Here is a 528-nt window from a genome sequence, read left to right as displayed (position 1 = left end):
GCTAACTTACCTTCTCAGCCTCATACGTCCTTTCACCTCCTCCCCCTCCCCCCTTACCTCCTCCACTCGCCTCCTTTTCATCATCCTCCCCCTCCACTGTGTCGGGGCGGGGCGGGGCGGGGCGGGCGGGGTCCTCCGCTATGCTCATCCGCCGCCCGGGCAGCCCGGGCCGCGCGTCCGCACGGAGCCTCCTTCACCTCTCGCTCGCTCTCGTTTGCGTCCTGCAGCAGGGAAAGAGAGGCGCGCGGAGACGAAGGGACGCCTCCGCTAGGAACGCGGCCCTGGGCAAGAGCAAATAGCAGCGCCTCTGGCCGGACTGTCCTGGAGACTCTATGTGTGCACCTACTCTCTGCTGGAAAAATACATAACGCCCAAAGTCTCAACGGTTGTCGTGAAAACGTATACATTTTCAAAAACAAAAAACAAACGACGGTTGTTGAAAGTTTTTGTTAAATATACGGTAGTTAAAACGTGCTTTAACTGCTTTCCAAATTTTTACAGTAACCTTTTCAATTTATCTTTTTTTTT

The sequence above is a fragment of the Frankliniella occidentalis genome, unplaced genomic scaffold, assembly GCF_000697945.3.
Source record: "Frankliniella occidentalis isolate FOCC.00 unplaced genomic scaffold, Focc_3.1 Scaffold71, whole genome shotgun sequence".
NCBI classification, from domain to species: Eukaryota; Metazoa; Arthropoda; class Insecta; order Thysanoptera; family Thripidae; genus Frankliniella; species Frankliniella occidentalis.
Note: the sequence above shows the minus strand (reverse complement) of the source record.